Source organism: Pinus tabuliformis, chromosome 5_1, assembly GCF_031772625.1.
Source record: "Pinus tabuliformis cultivar Carrire ecotype Pingquan chromosome 5_1, CPIR1, whole genome shotgun sequence".
Taxonomy (NCBI): domain Eukaryota; kingdom Viridiplantae; phylum Streptophyta; class Pinopsida; order Pinales; family Pinaceae; genus Pinus; species Pinus tabuliformis.
Genome location: NC_142305.1, coordinates 834,646,321 through 834,667,602, shown reverse-complemented (window position 1 = coordinate 834,667,602; position 21,282 = coordinate 834,646,321). Strand labels below are relative to the sequence as shown.

Sequence of the window (21,282 nt, the reverse complement as noted above, 5' to 3'; positions counted from 1 at the left end):
TGTCACGAGAGTATTTTGAAAGTTATATTGTCATTTTCTGGCATAGGTTTTTATTGAGACAACATGTGAGCCAAGTCTAACATTCTTATTGGTCAAGTTTGATGGTCTCCTTAGGCTTGGATTTAAGGAAATTGTAGTTGACAAATTTGTTTTAGTCTAGTGAATATTTTCTTCAAGTGAAATTATGAATTAGCTTAGGTTAACCTTCCAAAATGTGTATTTTTTTTCTTTTGCTTGGAATTTAAAAAAGAAGAAGGAAACTTTCATTAATATATATGAAGATTTTGGACATATGTACAGTGGTGACTTTAAAATACTTCATATGATCCAACTCAAATGGGACTGAGGAAGCTTCCCATTTTTAAAATTGTCCATAGCTTCATAATTTCAAAACCTAACTAAGGCTTTCAGATGTATTGGATTTTTCTCCAAGTAAACAAGTTCTAGCAACTTTTTTTGTGTGAAAATTAGTAGGAGCTAGATTTATGTTTTCCATGTAAAATATAAATCTAAAGCTTGGATATCAGTAGTGGCTCTGTTCTATTCTTGTGACAACGGACACAAAAAAAAATAAAAAAATAAAAATTCATTTATGGACTTGATTTTATAATCGAAGGAAATCTCTGAAATTGACTTTAAATCTCTGTTGGAGGAATGATTTGTTTCCCATCACTTTTAAGTTGGTTGATGCTAATCTTAGCAAAGGATGTACTTAGTCATGAAGTGAATCTACAAACATCACTTTGATGAAGTGTGTGGGAGAAGAAGGGTTTATGACTCCTTTCCACAATGGCAACTTTCTGCAGTCTGCTGTGTTGGGATAGAAAGCCACATTGCATGTAATTTTTGACACTTGTTGTCATCTCCAAACAGTGTCCCAATGCCAAGTATCAACCAAAATTTTCTGCTTGGGGCCTAAGACATAATCAATATTTTTTCTCCTGTCTCTTTGTGTTACACATATTTTCTTTTGTCATTCTGGTCATCATATCTTATACAACCCATTTCATGTCCACAGTTGTCTCGAGGAGCCCCATTCCTTAGCATCCTTTCTTAGTTCCTCAACCTTGGCCCTTACAGGAGATGGGTGGCAGGCCTTGCAGACTACATAGTTTCCTTCATATCTTATTTTTTCTATTGGTATTGTTGACGTGCACTCTCCTAAGGATACCCCTGCCCTATGATCTTAGTCAATGAACTGTTGGGGGGATGGTTCTGCTCTTCTATGGAATCATAGTCAAGCTCTCAAGTGGTTTGATTCCCCAACCTTCAATCACATATTGAGTTGGCTACATCTGTAGAACAAACAATGTAATCCTCCTCAACTCTGAATAGTCAATATCTCAAGTGATTTAATTCCCAAACTTTCAGCCATAGATTGAGTTTGCTTCATCTGTAGAACCAACAAAATTGTACAATGGAATCCTCCTCAACTTTGAGTAAATATGCCTCCAACCCTGTTGCCCAGGGGAACCTGCAGGATGGTATTTTGAGGTGTTGTTGGATGTTGGAACCCTAATCATGATGGCCTAACAAATCCCTCACATTGGATTTGAACCCCCACACTTGAGTTGCTTCCTACACCAATTGGATCCTCTTTTGTCATGATTGGCACTCCCCTTTGTTGCATCATGATTAATATCTATTGAGATATGCAGTGAAGCGATGTATTGTGAAGTGTCCTTTGTGTAACCCCTCTACCATCCTATATTTCCTTGCCTATTTTTTGAGCTCCTGATCTTATTCTTTGTTGCTCAACCAAGGAGAACCACTAAAGGTTTTTTTGCTTTGTTGTATGTTGCTTATTTCCTCACTAACCAAGGTTTGGATCATTTGGGATGGTTCAACTTAAACCTGTCCAGATCCTCCCACAAAGGGTTTAGATCTCCAATTGTCTTCAACACCAAAGTGGAAATTTTTTTATCCTAGATTTCTTTCTTCATTAAGATTTTCAAGGGCCTCCCATGTTGGCTATATATTCCAAGACAATGAAAGTTGAACTAGTAGATAGCACAAAGAAGCCTTATCTCTAGAATATACTATTATTGTTATATTTTTATAAAGCTGACATTTCACAAGTACTAGGTCTGTCTTATATAATTAGCCAATATTGAGTCCTTTTGTTGGCTTCTAAAGGATAACGTTTGTTGCTCTAACAATCTAGGGAAATTTACTCTGCAAAATATTTTTTTTTGGATGAAACACTCTTTCTACTTTGAACATGTATAACATGGTCAACCAAGGCCTTGTCAAAGAACCAATATTTTCATTTTGGATGAATAGGAATGCAGATGAGGAAGCTAGAGGAGAGATAGTCTTTGGCAGTGTTGATCCTAAACACTTCAAGGGTGAACATCAGTATACACTTGTTACTCGAAAGGGTTACTGGCAGGCATGTTATAGAATCATGTTAGTTTTCCATGTTTAATATTGACTATAGTTAAGGTTAACTACATGCATATCATGTTCTTGGTATGCATTATAGTTACTGGTAAGTACATTATGGGGTTATTCTACTCTTCTAACTTGATGTTTCTATTTCTTTTAGTTTGATATGGGAGACTTCCTCATTGATAATCAATCAACAGGTGTGCATGGAGTCCTTCATCTTATTCAATTGATTAAATGATCACTTCTTATGGAACCTTATGAAAATATTGATGGCATTTTATGAACATTTAACTACAGGTTTCTGCGCTGCAAGTTGTGTTGCTATTGCATATTCTAGAACTTCTTTGTTTTTTGGTCCATTGGTAAATCCTATAAAAATTTGATATTTTAAAGTTGTTATATACAAGTTAGTGGGCTCATATAGGTTTGTGCACCAAAAAGATTATAAAATTCACAGAGTTGTGGCACATTTGATGCAATCTTGTGCATTCATAAGTGACAAGTGAACGCTTAATAATGCTCAGTTGATGTGTTATCTTTGTAGTATGAAAGATAAATAGTTAAAACTGATTTCAAGAATTTTCCCAGGTTTGAGGTTCTAAGGAAGAGTTTTCTTTTTTGTTTTATTACATTATTTAAGCCAAGCATGTCTATCTGTTTTTGTAATTTGCTATACAAGGTAGGCTCTTTACTTCATTTGTTGCTCTTATGTGTTGTTTTGATAAACTTCTACCCTATATTCTATGGTTTATAGACTGTGTTTTTCTTTTATACTGAACTTGCTAATAATCTATAATTGTGATGGGAAAGTAGTTGGGATGTTCATGTTCATGAATATTTTTTTTTAATAGAATCAGGTATGTTATATTCATTCCAAAAAAGAGGAGTGCATGGCTCCCTAGTACATAAAGGCTGAAGCGATCAAGGTAGATAGAGAGACAAAAATCCTTGATCCTTCCTTTCCAGCTGTTACATTAACATTAAAAGCTCCAAATTTATCTACTGCATTTAGCTTGAAAGATCTAACAAATTGTTGAAGGAATATAATACATTTACATAGCATATCTGAATATGATTGAAAGTATAAATCGGAGAGCTATGAGTAATTTATGATGATTTGAAAGGAGAGTAATAGCTGACCATGAGCTGATATTCCTATTACTCTTTGTTGACTGACTGTTCCTTTGTCTTTTGGATTTTACTGCCACAGTCCAAAGAATTTGAGCTTGCCCCTAGTTTTTGGCAACCATCTCTTGCAACACATTGATTCAATTTTCCAAGTGAACAAACCTGTTATTGAGATACTCGAATTGCTTCATGTACTCATTGCATTGGTGGTAGAAATATGTGATGTTTATCTTTCTTTTGTCCCGATACTGAATATGCATGGAGAATATCTGGTCCAGAGAGACCTTAAGGGACTTATAGTGAGTGCATGTTTGGATCTTTTGAAACATATCAGAATGATCCATGACAAATGAAATAGGGGGATTGAGGGATTTGGGGAGAAAATAGAGGGAAAGGATTGTCGCTACAGGGGAAAAAGAGAAGGAATGCTAGAATGAAGAGAAAGGGAATCATAGGGAAAGGAAGGCATAGGCAGGAAGAAATAGGAAGGGAGAGCCAAAAGGGATGCCCAATGGTCTAAGAAGGCATGATTACCATGGTGTTGAGAAGCATGAATGGTAAAGGGGAAGGATCAAAGAGGGATGCGGATATTCTTTGTGAAGAGAGTTCTGGCAGGTGAGGAGATCGAAGTGATAAGGATGCTGACCATGGATCGTAGGTACGAGAGTTTTCGGAAACAAGCATTATTTGCGTGCTTGTCATCCACCTTGTTGTTCCCTCATAGAAAATAAAAGAAGGAAACATTTCCCAACTTTTTTAGTTGATGTTGGAATTTGGTAGTAATTTGACCGAGATCAACATTTTTCTGGATTTTTTTTCTTAATCATTTGTTGATTTAGAATTGAGGAGTCGCCAATGACTACTAGGTTCATATAATTTATGTTTCTTAGGATTTGGGATCCTAATAGAAGCCCATATGCTTCCACTTTATTATTAGTTTCTATACCAAGCCCCCACTTGAAGGAGATTGAGCTTGCATTCTCATGATCAATGATGTAACATCCAGAACCTTCTGTATCTGGGTTTGATTTTGAATATCCATAAAAAAAAGACATCGTATTTTTGGCTATTTAACCATATCAAAAAATCCCTTTCTTTCAGACAAATTTTCCAATCTTTGGGCTTGCAGAGAATGGTTTTAAGGGGCTTGCCCATGAATTGTGGTCTATCCAAAACAAAATTGATCCATATTTTCTCTTCATGTTGGAGGATAATCTTGTCCAATTTCTTTGCTCCTTTTGCAAAAATAAATTCAGAAGCCAATCCCTGAGTTTTGGATAAAAATTTTCTAACTTCCGACTTTTTGTTTTGAAATATTTGTTTATTTTGGGTAAGCCAAATTTTCCAACATAAAAATGGAGGGAGACTTCTCCAAGACCTCTTTATCAAAATCTTGTTCTTAAAAGAATATGGGTAGCTTACTTTCCAATTAGCATAAAATTTTGAGAGGGTGAGATTAAGGTTGATATTGGCCTCAATCAGGAAAATCAATGAGAGTGAGCATTCTTCAGAAAATTTGTAGATTAAGAAGAGATGATGAATTATTTCTTCCTCTTTTTCACACAGGGGATATCTTGAAGGACCATGGATGCCTTTTTTCTTTATATTTCCTACTATTAGTATCTTTCCTTTTAACATTTTCCAAATAAAAATTTTGATTTTTGGAAGGCTCTCTGTTTTCCAAACTGATTTCCACAGAGGCCAATCCCGATGTCCATATTCTTCTTGAAGATTCACATAACCTGATTTTATAGAGAAATCCCCTCCTGATGGGTTCCACTTGAAACTATATTGTTGATCAAGGCTTATTAGGGCTGCTCCCTTGTGGTGTGAAAGTAGTAGATTTCATTGATTGATGATATTAGGAGGAAAGGCTGGAGGAGACTAAGCTTCCCATGATTTATCATGTTGGTTCTAGAATGAGATTTGGTTGAGCTAATTTATTCCTTTATTTTCAATTCATGTCATGAGAGGTTGTATGGCTCAAATTTTAGAGCGAGGAGAATTTCCCATGATACTATCTTTCCATAAGTTGATGTCCTGACCACCACCTGAAATTCTTGTTTTGTTTTCCTTTACAAGAGGCATATGTTTTATCAGAAGCTTCTAGATTTGTGAACGTGGTCTAATGGGCATTTTTGCTGTAAGAAAATGCTGACAGGTGGAGCTTAAATACTTTGCCTCTAGAACTTGTTTCCACCAGGAGGGCTCCCCTGTGATGAATCTCCAAATGGTCTTTGCTCCAAAAACAATATTCATTAGACCAGGAAGTCGAATGGAAATGTCACCATTCTCATATGGAGATGTTACTTGTTTTCAATTTATTAGACTGAATTTTCTTTGATTTTCCCCCTTTCCATAAGAATTTTTTGATAATGAGCTCTATTTGATTTTGAATTCCAACTGGTGCTTGAATGATAACAAATTGATATAGTTGAAGCTCTGACAATACATATTTGATCAAAGTAACTCTCCATGTTAAATTGAGCCAGAGCATGCCCCAATTCTAAATTTTATTTTTCATTTTATCTATGGAAGAAATCCAAATCTATGATTTCAAAATATCCTTAGAAATTGGCAGTCCCAAGTGCTTGAAGTGATCCCAATTTTCTTTGAAAGGGACTCCTAGTATTTGAGAAATATGTTGAAGAGTTCTTGTAGTGGTATTCCATCCATAAATGTTACTTTTTAGATTGTTTAGGAGGCAACCAGAGACCTCCAGGAATCTGTCCAAGATGTTTTTGAATCTTTTAGCAACAATACACGAGGCTCCCCCTAAGAATAAGGTGTCATCTGCAAATTGAGAATGGTTAATGCTCTTGACTCCTTTGTTAAAATAGAGATCGGTGATGGTGCCATTCTATCTGTTGTGCTCTAAGTTTCTGCTAAGAGATTCCGCCATGATAATATAGAGGAATGGAGAAAGTGGGAAACCTTGTCTTAGGCCTCTTGAAATTTAAAAAAAAACCACTAGGTCTGCCTTTGATAAGAGGGGAAATCATGGGCCTAGTAATGCAGGATTTTATGAGAGCTATGAAATCAAAAGAAAATCCAAACTTATGGAGAACAATAGCTATAAAAGAGTGGTTAACTCAATCAAATGACTTAGCCATGTCTAGTTTCAAGATGAAGCCTTTTTCATTTCTGAACAGACTATAATGAATGAATTCTTGAACAAGCGTGATATTATCTACAATTTTCCTATTTGGTACAAAGCCTCCTTGATTTTCAGAAATCAGGTTGGGTAGGAGAGGCTTAAGTTGATTTTCTAGAACTTTGGAGATAATTTTATATGAGGAGTTGCATAAGGATATGGGTCCAAATCGATTAAAGGAAGAGGGTTTAGCTTCCATAGGGATGAGGTCTAGATAAGTGGAGTCCTTTTTAATGAGCAACCAGAATGAACGATAGAAAGAAATGGAGAATCCATCAGGGCCCGAGGCTTTATCTGGTTGTAGATTCCAAAAGGTTAGCTGTAATTCATATTCTTCCACTTATTTTGTAATAACATAATTTGTCTCTTCTGAAATTAATTTAGGGATGTGTATTGTGAATTCTTCATAGTTTTGATTCCCAAGATTTTTTGTGAGAAGAATTTTGAAATGTTGATATGCTTCCCTTTTTATTTCTTCCTGGTACTTTATTTCGACATCCCCTTCTCCTTTGTGTCTCTATGTGGTTTTTGATTATTATCATTTTAGTGGTGTTGTGGAATAATGCAGTGTTCTTATCACCGACCTGAATCCACAAGTTTTTGGAGTTTAGTCTCCAGGTCTCTTCCCCATTTATGTTGTTCTTATAAATTTCCCAATGAAGTTATTTTTCTTCCAGCTGATTCTCTTTTGTTACTTCTCCTTCCTCCATGATTTTATGAACATTTTCAAGCTCCTTTTGCATCTCTACTTTCTTTTGTTGAGGCTCTTTATAATGTGATCGAGCCCATTCTCTTAGATTTTTTTTGATATTTTTAGCTTTGATTCCAAAATAAAACTTGGGGAGCCATTGATGCTTTGATTCCATGCTGTGGAAACCAGAGTTTTAACTTCTTAAAAATTTGTCGAGAGGGGATTGAAACGAAAGGGGAGAGGTCCCAAGTTTTCACTTTCCCTAAATTTTATAGAAATTGGCTTGTGGTTCGAAGCTGCTGAAGCAATGGCCTTTGAAATCATAGAGTTGTAGCCTAAGATGATGTTGTCATGAATTAACAATCTGTCCAACCTCTCTTTGATATTACCCGATCCAAGCCTTTTGTTTCTCCAGGTGTATTTACCATTTTTGGGCAGAATGTCCATTAGGTTGCATGCTTCTATGATATTTTTGAGGGGGGAGGAGAGGCTGGATATTTGAGAGGGATAGAGGGAGAATCTGGTCTAGTAGGGAGGGGATTGAGAGGGGGATCTAGAGAGGCAAAGGGGCACTCTGATGAGGGGGAACAAAAGAGGAGGGGGAAAAAGATTTTGAAGACTTGGTTCCAATTTTTTTTGTTTAACAAGATCCCATTGAAGGTCTTGTGAATCAATTGTTTTTTCTATTTCTTTCTTCGAACATCTATCTTTGAAATGACCGTATTCATGACATACCTTGCATTTGAATGGAAGATGCTCATAATCCAGCTATTGAATGTGTGCTCAGTTATCTACCTTGATATTCACTGCTTTAGGTAGTCCCTTTCCCAAGTTAACTTCCACGCAGATTTGAGCACAAGCATACATGTTTTCCTTTCGTTCAGTTCAGTCTATATATTTCCCAAATGTGTTGCTTATTTCTTTGATAGATTCATACCCCCAACAATGAAGAGGAATGTGGGGGAGGTAGACCCAAACTAAAACAACATTAGGAACATTGAGCTTGGGATCAAAGTTCAGAGTCCATCCATATAAGTATATGCCTCTAGTATCCATGAAGTAAGGCCTATTTTTTAAGATGAGATCTCTGTCTTCTTTGGACTCAAAATAAAAGGTGAAATCACCTCTTCCACAGAAGAGAATAGATATTTTTCCTTGAGTTGAAGGAGACCAATTTGTCTCAAACCATTTTTGTAAAGCTTTTGGAGAGGGACGTAGGCTAGTGAACTGGCCAATAGTACCCTTCTCAGACTAGGAGAGAGAAACTCTTTGAGGCAAAGAAGGAGGAAGAACTATTTCAGTGATGTCCTCAAGCTTTTTTACAAACTTAGAGGGAGCAGGATGATCGCGAGGGGGGCCAAGGGAAGAAAAAAAGTTGGCAAAGGCCATAAAAACAACGTTAGAGGGGAGCACAAAAGTAGAGCTGAGGGAGGAGGAGTGATCTTAGGGAAGAGCGCAACGTGGGAGATTGATCAGATGGTTCATGTTCATGAATATTATGTCATTAACATTGTTGATTATGTTTTGCTATAATATTCGAAAAATTAACTGAGAAGTGTTTTTGTAAATTATCTCAAATGTAGGGAATTATAACAAAAATCAACAATGTTATTGGTGCCTCGGTTATTTTAAGCCATGAATGAAAATTAATAGTATCACAATATGGAGATGTGATTATGGAGCTCTTTGTCTTTGATTTATCAAAGGATATAAGAATTATTCTCAGAAAATGTCACATGTAAGATTGCACTTTAAATATGAATACCTTTGGCTTGAAGGTAAGTGGATCTATGTCATTAGGTAGGTTGGATTTCTTTTGGAGACCTCAGCTGACTAAATAATTTCTCCTTCCATCATCTAAAATGAATTTCATTGTTTACAGACAAATCCTTAAAATATCTGCTCACAGATTGGCTTGTGCTCTTATGATGGTGCAAGAGATGTTAGGTGAGATTCTTTTTATTTTGTTTTTGTTGAAATTATTGTATACAGTCCAACTGTGTAGTCATCAATACTTTTTTGGAATACTATGCATTTAAATTTTTCCCATGTTAAGATTTATTTATGATGTTGAAAATTGTTGGTCTCTGCAGCACAGGAATAACTAGTGTCTTAGAAAAAACCCATGAAAAATAGACATTGTCAAGCATCAATGATGGTACATGCATTGATTTTTAGATGGCGATTTTGTGGGTGCATAACCAAATTGCTCCAAACCGAACTAAGGAGAAGATTAAGGCCTATTTGAATAAGGTAATGAGAGTTCCTTGCCCTTTGTGATGATTTATTTTTTTTTTTAATTTTCCACGGATGTTGAGATTTGTTTTAGCAACAATTATTTTAATACTAATGCTTATGATTCTTGAACGTAATGTTTAACTCTATGAAAAATTGTCAAGCCCTAATGGAGAACTAGTGTTTGACTATGATCAAATATCAAGCATGCCAACTGCTTCATTTTCAATTAGAAATAAATGTTCTGTCTCACACCACATCATGTTTTGTTTATTCCAAAATAGGAAAATGATTTTTGTTGTATGACTATGACTCACTCTATAATATTCATGTCTTTTCTATCATATAGTCAATTGTTGTAAAAAATTAGTTCACTGGGACTCGAGCATTGTAGGAAAATGTTGAAGAAAGGAATTTATGTTAGAATTGTGCATCTGAATCTTGTAGTAAACAAAGTTGCAATTATGGCATGCTTTCTAAAGAGAACTTAATTTTAGCTTCTGCTTTTTGTTTTATACTTTGATTCCTAAATTCACATTGAAATTTCTTGAATTATAAATAAACGTATCCAAAAATCTTGGTAACAATTTTAAATTTTCTAATGAAATACCAAGCTTCACTTTTTTTTTGGGTTTTTTTATCTGGATATTATCATAATATGACATGTCTCTTTTTCATAACCAGTAACAATTGCAAAATTTTCCACTTGTTGTGCTTTTGTATCTAAATTATAGCTCATATTTCAAATTTGAAATCTTGTGAGATTGTTCATTTGATACATCCTTTTGAGATGAGAATATAGGTTTATAAGTTCACATGTAAATTCTCTCTTTTTGTGATTGCAAGTTGGTAAACAAATAATCTTCAACCACTTGCTTCATCTCTCCCTCTAAAGCAGAATATACTGCCTAAGGGGCCATTTGTATTTTCATTTGTGACTAGAATGACTTCCTAATATAAATCAAACTTAGGAATCCATTCACTAACTTAGGAATAAAAAAATGAGCCTTGCCTTTTGAAATGATAGCCGTGTCAAAGAAGCTTGAACCTTTTTTGTTATTGTTGTTCCCATATGGAAATATTTGGGTTATCTGACCAATTGAGTTACCAAACACTTCTATATTTTACATATCATTCCACTCTCCCTTCCAGCATGACTTCAGAGTTGTCTCATCTCAAGACCACTATAGATTTTAATAAACAATAAAGAAACGTTGTTCTTGGCATGAGTGATGTATATACATAAATCCTATGAACTAGTTTGGATATTTTCTGCACCCTTGATTCTTGAACGTAAAGCTATATTGCTCTTGAATCTTGTACATAAATATGTAATTTATCCTTTCCCTTCAAAAAGGTGAATATATTTATAATTAATGGCTTTGATGCCGCTCTAGTGGCAGTGTTAGAAAATAATTGGTTTTGATGCTATTCTTATTTTGGTTGCAGTACATTCTTAAAGTTGAGGAAGGTTCTATAGTGCAATGTGTAAGTTGTTTTATGGGTTTGGATGTCCCTCCACCGTTGGGTCCTATATTGTATGTTACACAATTGGTTCTATATTGTTTATGATACGTCAAGGATGTTTTTAGAACTTGGTTCCAATTTCAATTCAAAATTTTCAAAAGTATGTTTCTTAGTTTAATTATCAAGTTGTAGGATTCTTGGGGATATTTTCATGGGTGTGTACCACACAATGTTTGATTATAGAAACTTGAGAGTGGTATTTGCTAAATCTATTTGAAGATAAACATACATATAATATTATATGGCACGATAATGTAATATTTTTAATACTCTCTCTCGTGTGCACTGTAGGATGGAACCACACAAAGTTCTCCACTGTTCATCATATTTTTTTTGGGGTTTTCTTCCATCACAGAGTTTTGATATCTAGATGATAATAGGAGGAGAATTGCACTTGTTTTCTATAGTTCACTCAACTACTATTTTTTGTACAATTTTTCTAGTGTGATACCTATGAAACATTACAAATGTCAAAACAAAATGACTGGATATGCCCCTAGAGTGCTTTCCTAGTTCAGTAGCAATTATGCTTTAAGTTGATTTGTCCCTTTAGAAACAGCGTTCCTCGTCGAATGTGTTTGGTTTTTCAATGATATTTCATATTTTCATGAAAATCCAAAAGAAAACAAGATTTTAGATTGTCATGAAAATTCAAAAGAGAGATACATTTCATGTCCATATGGTAGGTGGAGTAGCATGCTAATGCCACTATAAAAACTTAAGTGCATGGTGACATGGGAGGGAGATATATTTATTTTATTCAACATTTTGGATCTTAACTAAAGCCTCCAAGTTGCCTGATTTTATAAACTTAATTTAAAGGTTTCATTATTGTGCTTGACTAATTTTTTATTGAATAGTTTGATTATATGAAATTTATTAATATATTCATTTTTTTAAGGTTTCATTCTTTAATTGAGCAGTTTGGTTATGTAATTTCTTAGTCCATATTTTTTAGAACATGAGAACTCATCACGTTACTGTGTGTGGTGGGTGTGTGGCATGGTTAAGTGGGGGTCCATTGTGAGAGGGAGGAAGTGTTTGGTAGGAGAGGGGTTGGCTAGGAGGAGAGGTCATTCTTTATAAGGGTACTCAGAGAGGGAGATTAGCCTGTGGAGGGGTCATTTGAATGAACTAGATAAAGAACCCCTCTTGATATATGCTCATTGCTTGGGATGGTAACTTGGGAATGCTTTCCTAGTGCACATCTCTTGCACACTCCCTGCACTTACCTTCTATAGGTGAGAACAAAATAGCACCACAAGTCCTTAGAATGAACAGGTAGGCCATACCTATTTATTTTATTTATTATGGCTTGAAGGAACAGGGGGAGGCCTCCTAGCCATTTTTTTAGGTGCTCGTCCCAATCCATTATAGTTTTGGCTAGTTCTATCTTCATTTATAGTGATAATATTTAACTTGGTATTAATCCTAGATATAGATATTTGTATATGTAAGATTGGGTCACCTTAGATACATTGAAAACTTGCTTGGCCTATGCAACACAAGTACCAAGGAAGGAAGAAGTGAGGGACAAAGAGAGATCTAGGGGCTACCTAGTCTCTCTCCTTCCAACCGAAAGTACCATGATTATTTCCCCTTTGAAGAGGTTGGGGGTTACCTCACCAAGTCTAAAGTGGAGACAAGGGAAACTTTATTCTTAAGGTGAAGAGTCAATTGTTTTGGATTATGTCTGTTAAAATTCCTTAAGAGATGCCTGTAATTATTTATAATAGGTTTATAGTGTTGTTTTGTTACCATAGAGTGTTAATGGTATATATGTGAACTATATATATGTGTGTGTGTGTGTGTGTGTGTGGTAAAAAAATATATAATTAATGTATAATGATAGTTTTAAATATAATTGTTGCGCTGAGAGTGCACTCTAGCTCAATGTGATTGAAATGTTGTGATGTTTAGAATTTTAGCTTAGTCAAAATAAATCGAGCTTGGATATTGGATACATGGTTTATTCTTTGGCATTTGTGGAAAGAACGTAATGCTATAATTTTTATGGAACCATGAGATATTTGCTTCTATTGTTTGATAGCTCATTCTACAAAATATTTGTGAGACTATTCTATTCGTCTCTTGCTCGGAGGATGATTGGAAAATAGACAGTCTCGAGGTTGAGATATTACAATGCCTTAATTTATCACAAAATATATGTCTTTCCTCCGCTAGAACCTATCCAAAGGTCCATTTTTCATCAATCTCTTCCTTTTCACGTCTTCCTTATGGCTTTGTTAAACTGTGTTTTTATGGCACTTCCAAAGGGAATTCAGGTGTTGTAGGTTTTGGGGTGGGGAGGGGTGGGGTGGAAGGGGATTCATGATTGACATGCAGGTCCCTTGAGATTTTTTTCCTTGAGTTGTGGCTCAATGAGCAATAACATGGATGAATTTTTAGCTGTATAGAAAGGTCTTTCTATAACTATCCATGAAGTTTATTAATTATTTCAAGTGGATGGTGATTCTCAAATAGTTATATAATATTTAAAGAGGCTCTTACATGGAAAACCTCCTACTAAATTGTTTAAAAGTTGGAGGCTGGAAAGGTTTGTAACTAGTATTAGTGCTTTGATTACTCAATAAGACTATGCTTCTGTTATGAATTCTCAATGATCGGAAAATGCAACGGAAAACTTTCTAGCAAACTTAGGGTGTAAGTCTAGAATATTAACATTGGATGAAAGTTGGCACCCATTTATTCTAGTGGAAGAATTTAAACTACTCAGGGGAATAATGTAAAAGGATAGTTTGATCCCTGATGGGGGTGTGAACAAGGATCTTATGGTATATTTATGGGGTGATGTGCCATAGGTACATTTGTCTCATGTGTTGGATAGCATAGCAGTGTGTGCGGTTGGGGGATCAATATTCATACTTAATGTCCCTTAGCTTTAAATGTTGATTATTTCACATGGGCTGGCACAAGTACACAACGTCAAGACGTAGAGGTGAGGTTCGCCCCTCCACCTCTGTCACCTTCAGTTCACTTATTGTGATCCGTTTTGATGTTTGGTTATTTGTTGACAAGTTTTGAACTGGTTCTTTTGAGCTAAGGTTACTTTTGATTTGGTATAAGTTGGTAACACAGTGCCAATGTTATTCATTTTATGCCTACATTATTCTGAGCTTGGGCCAGTTTTTGAGTTGGTGGTTGTCTATTCACAATTTCCTTCTTTGGAAAACGAATTTTAAGGTATATCTTATCCTTGCCCTGTTTTGGTTTGTGGATGTTAGTATTCAAGTCATTTCCCTGTTTGGTTTTAAAGTTGCAGGGGTTGTAGTTGTGTTAGTGGAGGATTGTGTGTTTACCTAGAGTTTTGTTTTACCCTTTCCGGCTCTGGGTTTTGGATGCTTTTTTGAATTTATCTTTGGAATCTTCTTTGGTTGTTAGAAAAATATAATTGTTGTGGCTGGAAAGTTATCACTTGGAGTGGTTTATTATTTTATCTTGGTGTGTGGGGATTTTTAAGGTGTTGCTATTTGTTGGTGTGGCGAAAGATGTCATGTTTCATGTCCTTTAGGCATTCTGAGTTTCAAACCCTTCTTGAATTCGATCCTTTGGTCTTGAGGCTGGGGGATGAATTGTTGGTTTTTCGGTCAGGCTTTGAGGAGGCGATGATTCATCCTCATGATTGTTATTTTGGTTGTGGTTCTATTTCTGGCTTCTTGTCCTGTACTCTCGCAACTTACATTATGGCTCTTCATCAAAGAATGGTGTGCAGACGAGGTGGTTTGGGTAATGTAGGTGTTAAACGATCTTGACCTTTTTCATGTGACACTATGGAAACCTTTTTTTATTGTGTCCCTCTTGAATTTTGAAAAGAAATTATGATTCTAGAGTCTTAAGAATCTGGGGACCGAGCCTACTTCTCTGACTCAAAAATTGTTGGAGGAGGATTGAAATGGGTACCCAATCTAGGTTGTTTTTGGAAGAGATGACTCAATTTCTTGTATTTTCTCTCATCGCATCAAAAAATGGATACTTTGATTCATTTATTTTTCAAGGATAAAAAAGTTTATAATTATAATGTCTTTTCTAGTCTGGAAGATATCAAATGCATATTGTGGAATCCCATGTTTAGTATCAACAATATTGATTCTTGTGTGATTCATGTGGATTCATCCTCGAGAGACTTGGCATATCCTCCAAGGGATCCTACTGATCCAATTATTAGCAGTAGTCAAGGTTGTATCCTCTAATACAACATGAAGAAGTTGGTTTTTTAGTTTTTCTTTTTGGTGGGAAACCTTATTTCATTGATGCTAATTGTCTTATTTCTCTCTAAGGTAGGGTTATGTGGATATGGATGGTTGCATGTCATGAATCCCTTGTTTTGTAGTTGTTTTGAAGAGTGCAAGGAATTATCGCTCACTACACTCATGGTTGTTGTTGTAATAACGATGTCATGGTTATTTGTCCTAATGCCTTCGTGCTTACTGTTTTCTTGGGACCCTTTTCAATTTTATTTTTGTGTCACAACATCTGAGTTTGACCTATGACTGTGCGTATTTGGAAGGATATGTCTGTGGCTAGTGCGTTGTGCTACTTTTTAATTGTCCCTATTCTCTTTAGCATTGTGACACTACCTAGCAATTTTATTTTGGGCATAATGTTCATTGTGGAGTCAATTTCATATCTGTATTTTCGTAGTCATCATTTGGCCAGTGGCTATTTTGTTTTCTTTTGGTTGTATTGTCTCCATGGTGTTTACAATTTGGATCATGTTAGATAAGTGGAGACCAATTTTTTGGATAGTCATGGGGAGCTCAGTTAACTTGTTTCTTGTTATGATGTCAAGTTGACTTTGGATATCACTCATGCACCATATTTTTTGAAGTAATATAGTTGTTTAAACTTATAAAAAAAAAACCTTTGTCAAAATAAACAAAATTAAATTAAATTAAAACAAAACTAAAACTAAAAATAAATAAAATAAAACTCATAAAATTCTCTAGCTCATTGTTTTTTCCCATGGTATTTGTCTCTAATGTGGTTGAGATTCATATTAAGGCTCACTCACAAAGAATTGTTACTTCATTACAATCCATATTATTTAAAATTTAGATATCAAATGTTATCTTGAGTTTCAATCATACCAACATTGTGTGCAAAAGAAAGGATTTGAGATTTTATTTTTTTTTGGTCTTGCATTGTAATTTAAAATTATAATTAGTGTTCATGATTTTTATTTCCATGCTAGGGGTTGGATTAGTTGAGTGGATATTTAAATAGGGTTAGTGAGGATCAAAGTGCTGAAAACTGTGCCTAAATATCCTAGCCTGCACCTCCCACATGGTGCGAGAGCATCAAGAAGCTACAACCTGTGGTGGAGTTTTGTAAGATGTTAAATACATTAATAATTACCTTTAGTTTACATATTATGCATGTTATTTAAAAATTTTCAAACATTAATATGAAGCTCATGGGAAATTGCATCATCCAAAATTCAATCTTTCACCTCTTCTCCATTACTCTATGACCATTTACTTTCATGAGGGTTTTACAATTACAAATTATAAATTAAAAAAAAAACAAAAACTTATAATTTAATATATCAATTATTATTGCCTTGATTGCAAGTTACCTTTTTGTTTGCCCCATGGAAAAAAAAACATATACTTTCTATTTCATAAAAATCAAAATATAAAAATTACTGTGTTATAACATTATTTGGTTTTGATAAGTTAGTATATTAGTGAAAAATAAATTCAAAATTATAAGTTAGGATATGGATGCAAAAGAAAGAAAAATTAAAATGTTAGGACAATTTTATATTTTAGAGGCATCCATATAAGTAAAATGATAGGAGTTAGCTACCCTAAAGAAAGAAGGCAAAAGAAAAATAAAATGTTAGGGAAGCAAAAAGAAAACAAAGGCTTCATTTTCATACAAAAAAAATAAATGCAAAGGCTGCTAGTCTAAATGAGCCACATTAGGTAAATTTTAAATTTTGCTAATTTATGACTAGCTCCTTAATCAGGATTAATTATTTGGTTATAAACTTTGGCATTGCAAATTATATTATAAAGCGCATGTTTGATTTGACCCAAATCAATAAATGAAAAAAAGGTCTTGTCAGTTTTCCATAAAGCAAGCGCATGATTCGACGGTTGATCTTTTCCCCACCCAAATCAATGGTGGGGAGATATTTCACACCCCCTCGACCATTTCTCGTTAACACGAGGGGAGGGGGGTCCGCAAAGTGGTTTCCATGGTGGATGCCCCAACCTTACGTGTCGCCACCACATCACTCCACACCCCCCCGCTCAAAACCACAAACAACTCACTACCCCCCAGCAAACCACTTGTGGTTTCCCTCCATCAATGACTCTTTCACCCTGCCAAAGCCATTATCCCTCAACCAATCACGAGCCAACACCTCACATATCCATTGGCTGTTTTTCCCATATGTTACTCCATTACACGCTTACTACCCCGTTGTCATGCCCGTTGTATCCACCAGTTACAGCCCCACTCCTGCGCATTGAAAGACGCTATAGTTATGAATAAAACCGTTATCCCTTCCCACATCTTATAAATAAAACTAAACCGGTCTCTTCATCACTTTTCTCTCACTATTTTAAGTTATTTGCAGGTTTATAGTTTTCCAGAACTTCTTACTATTTTCTCAGTTTGTCACTAATAACCACTTTTCTTCTTGTCTGTCAGCATGGCTTCAAAAGCAAAAACTAATAAGCAGAGTGTATAGGAAAGTACTGCTACCCCAACCCAACTTGACCTTGACCATATCCTACTTGTCGATTCTCTGTTCAAAGTTGCGAAAGCTAAGTGTGAGTTTGATTTTTATGAAATGCACTTATGGCTTAAACATAAGTATCTCGACCAGCAAGATCCAATTAGGTTTTGGGAATCTTTGTTACCTTTATATAGTTTCCCAAAGACACATGAATTCCCTAACCTTATTACTTGGTGTCAAGCCAAGTATGATAATGTGAAAAGAGTATCCATGGCTTAGAATGGAGACATTCTGATAACCATTTCTGCTCAAACCATAAATGAAATGCTCTTAATTCCTCAAATTGACTCTTTGACTCAATTTTCACCAACAACACTTATGTATCTGTACCATAAGTTAACCTTCCCAAAAAGAGCCCAAATTTTCGAAATATTTTTGCCTGAGGATGCAGAATTGCCCAAAATAAATCCACCTTACTCATCTGCCATGTTCCCTGAATCCTCCAGACATTGCATTTCCTTGCTTTCCTATTTATTAGGATACCTTGATGACTAGTCTGTTGATGAGACTATCCTTGGTTTCCTATCCATTTTCAATAAAGATCAACAACCAGTATTTATGTATAATTACAACTAATACTTGGCTGATAATATACATGAACAATTCATGAAATTCACTATGCAGGGAGTGTTCAATTACAACTTTGTAATTATCTACATGTTTCTTTTTCAACAGGGTGATTTACTACCTATCAAACTCAATAAAGTAGGATGAACAAGGAGTGAATCAATTAGTGATTCACTAGACACAAATGCTTAAAACAACTTCTACCATCTCCTCATTTGCAAAATTTGTAGATACATTCATACATCCAGTGCCACAACTCCTTAATAGTCAGACAAAGCCCAGGATTGGGGATGAAATTAAGAGGATCCTACATTTAAGTGAACAAACCAAAACTGGTGATTAGTATTTATACTAGAACTACATTGAGATAAGAATATATGGTTGTGAGCTTGCACCATACAAGCTGCCCAAATATGTTCCTATGAGAATATTCTCTCTGGAATCCAAATGATTCACATGGATGAGCTACATTTTGTGTCAGGTAAAAGAAAGTCTTAGTTCAAGCTTAAAGCATAGATTGGGTCATTTATTTGAAACACCAGATCAGATGTTGTTGAGGTAGATACATTATTGAAGAAGATGAATTTTCAACCTAGTTTCACTTGATCCTATGATCCTTTTGGCATCATTTATGCTTTGAGTGTTTGTTTCAAAATGACTCCTTATAACCATAATCTAAGGTCAGAAATAGAAAAATTTATGAATCAAGAAACATGGATTGATGGGACCCTTCAAGAGGCAGATGAGCAGGTTGTGTTTACCCCCACTCAATAGACTCCAGTTGCTCAGAGCAAGCATCAGAAAAGGTTGAGAGAGTAAACTTCATCCACTGAAGATGTTCTAAAAGGATTCATTTTTCAACAAAAGAAGCCTAAAGTCAGCTTGGTCACATTATCAGAAGAGACTCCACTAGTGTTCATTGATCTTGCACATCCAGAAGTGTCTACATCAGTAGGAGTTAGTGTTTCAACCACTCCTCCCACAGTTAGTACTTAAACCACTCCTCCTACAACTTCACCTTCTAGAGAGCCTCTAGAAATTATTCAGTCAATAGGAACCAACACTTCGAATGATCAAAACATATTTTCAAGGTTCCTAGAAATTAAGTAGAAAAATGAGACTTTAAAGTCTAATGTGTATAGCTAGTTCTGGAAGCAAACTTCAACCTCCCAACATAGGCTCCTTTCTGCTTTTGACAGTGAGAAAGGCATAATGCAAATGGCTTTCCTATAAGTCCATGTTCCATTTCTTAAATCACCATCTAATTACAAAAATATTGTATTTCATTTGACACCAGTCAAATCCATCCAATTGACCAGATGGATATGCACAGACAAACTAGTGAGATGTTGTTTTCTACTATGACAACTACAACCATGTCTCTTTCTAAACTTAGGACTACCCTATCAAATGTTCAGTCCCAACTTAAGTTAAAAAACATTTCTTCTCTAGCTAAAGACAATAGAACAAAATCACGAGAGGATTTTGTGATTAAAGTGGGATATGATCCCAAAGATGTAAAATCTGCAAAACTACTCCTTAGGGAGAAGGATTCAGACATCGCTACATTGAAGAAACAATTAAAGATGCCTTCAACAAAAGATCCTTTGACCAAGTATATGGAAGAAAGTGAACAACAAAAGGAGGATATGCTCAAGCTTATCATTGATAAGAATATACAGTTGAAGAAAATGGAAGAGTAGATTGAAGAATTATTGAAGGAGAAGGAAACAACACAACTTGCCACGATGCCACTCACAACAGTCCCAATAGCAGTTGTAGGGAAAAAACCTATTTTTTCATCAACAACCATTGATTCTACATCAACAACAACTTCTCCAGCTAGATTATCAAAGGAATTGTCAATACAAAAGCAGGAAAATCAGAAACTACTTCAGAAATTCCAAAATCTAGAATTGCGAAAAGTACAAAATGTTACTTTGTATCTGCAAGAAATGCATAAGACTCACAAATTGGAACTTAAAATATAGAAATTGGAGAGTGAGTCCTTGATGGCAGAAACTTTGTTTATTCCAAGGAAAGTGTTTGGACAAAAATAAGCCAATCCATGACAGAGGTATGGCCATCCATACAGATTATTTTTGAGCAGCAAAAACTTGTTACTAGATGCAGAGTAGTGATTGAAGAAAAAAAACAGCCTTGAAGACCAAGCCAGTAGAAGACACATATATGATCAAGGTTTTAAATTCAAAGAGAAAAGAAGCATTAGAAGAAATAAACATCTCTGACAGAACAACTACCATCTTAGGGATCAAGAAGGCATTAGAGAAAAGGAATTTGATAAATCAATTGGAAACTAAATGTCAAACCCTGGATATTTCTGTCAAGAGATTTCATTCAAAATTAAATATTTTAAATCATAAAGGGTTGCCATGATTAGTAGGTTTGAATGATAAGTTGATTAGATTAGATGATTATTGCAAGGATTTATATGCTATTGTAGTAGACAGAACCAAATTTGCAAGAGTTAAAGGGTAGATAACAGGGAGGGCTTTTCTAGAAGCCTTGGAATTTGATTTAACCATCTTACATGAAATCAAACACTTGTTTTTCACCAAGCCTAATTTCTAGAGATACACAGACGTGGATGAAACACTTAGGAATATGGTAAATGTTGAAATCCCAAGTGAACAAAGATGGGATCAACTGTGTGAAACAATTTAGTAATTTCTCATTTTAACAACAGAACAACTCATCGGTGTTTTCAGGACATCTCATCAGTGTTTTCAGGCCAGATCATCAACAGATCCCCAAAGGATAGAGCCACCCCTTCAGCAGTTTCTCGGTTCCTATTATATT

The 21,282-nt window shown here is 35.2% G+C and overlaps 1 pseudogene; it reads left to right on the top strand.

The window, feature by feature from the left end:
* The window catches only part of LOC149167481 (aspartic proteinase-like), a 57,819-nt pseudogene extending 46,476 nt beyond the window's left edge, over positions 1–11,343 (top strand).
* The last annotated feature ends 9,939 nt before the right edge of the window (positions 11,344–21,282 follow it).